Source organism: Epinephelus moara, chromosome 5 (assembly GCF_006386435.1).
Source record: "Epinephelus moara isolate mb chromosome 5, YSFRI_EMoa_1.0, whole genome shotgun sequence".
NCBI classification, from domain to species: Eukaryota; Metazoa; Chordata; class Actinopteri; order Perciformes; family Serranidae; genus Epinephelus; species Epinephelus moara.
Window position 1 is genome coordinate 32,958,694 of NC_065510.1, and position 1,403 is coordinate 32,960,096.

Below are 1,403 nucleotides of genomic sequence, written 5' to 3' on the forward strand. Positions count from 1 at the left end.
ATTCCAATATGGCCGCCATATAGACATCTGGGCAAATGCAAACATTGATTTTCTGAATCCTTATACAATAACCTTTCCAAAAATGTATAGTTTTGCAAATCCCCCAAAAAATCCCACAAAAGTTGAAATCTAAACATAATGAACCTGACTATCAGTCCGAAGTCGTCAAAATCCAGCACTTGGGCAGTGAATTGCGGTGTCAGAAACCAAGGAAAAAGGCATTCTCTAACATCAACATGATACCCAGCCAGTTGCCGTTATAGTTTAACAGCACCCGACAGCGTCAGAGGGAAACGCGGCGGGACAAGGACGAATGTTAAGGTGGCGAAAGTCTGAGTAGGGCGGGCGGGAAGGGTGGTGGATGGGTCCAACAAACGTCAACTTTGTTTGTGTCCCGTAAGATTCTAAAGCCAAACTCTGTTCTTTTTTCCTAAACCTAACCATGTGCTTTTGTTACCTAAACCCAACCATGTGTTTGTTGTTGAAGGAAAAAAAAACTTCAATTTGCGGTGTTGTATTGATGTAGTGCATTTGTTTTGAAAGAGACTGNACATTGCTGTCTTCAAAGGAGTGTACTTTCTCATTGAGGTGTAGATAGATAACTGAATCTTGCCCTGACGGAAAAAAAAACTTCAATTTGCGGTGTTGTATTGATGTAGTGCATTTGTTTTGAAAGAGACTGTGTGGAAACTAAATAAATTTCCTGTGAAAACGAAGTGTATCTTGAAAGAAGACAATGTATGTAACAGGCAGAACATGACACAGTGTCCCAGAACGTCAACAACCCACACACCCAGGGTACCTTGCAGGTCTAAAGTCCATGACCAAGCACTTGTGACAAGGTCGGAGTGAGAATGTGTTGCATATTACAGTCAAACAGTAAGCTAAAATATGTTTCTGAAAACATTTGAGGGGAGAAATAGGCAACACAGTGACAGAGTCTTGGTTTATAATTTTATCAGTGCTGCCTAGTTTTACTGTTTGATCTCAGTTTAGTCTGAATTTGACAGACAGAGGGACAAGTTTGTCTCCTGATACCCTTCTATACTCTTTGTGTCCGCGGTATCGGCATGGGTGGTGAGCAATACAAAAATGTTTAAGTACAGCCTGTAGTTTTGAGCAACGAAACACATCATTTGGTAGAGTTTCACTGGGAGGGAGCAGGGAGATCTAGACACTGCTGAGCCCCTTGATGCCTGAATTTACTTACAATTATATAAAAACAATTATTTGTGTTTTTGCTTTCAAGCTGATGCTAAAATAAGTGGAGATTGTTCATTTGTCTATAGCACATAAAATAGATATACATTTAGGTATGATGCAAAGTAGTGACAACAGGTATAAAGGGTAAAAAGAATGGTAGAAAAAATAAATAAAGAAATCATATAACACATTTTCCCGTC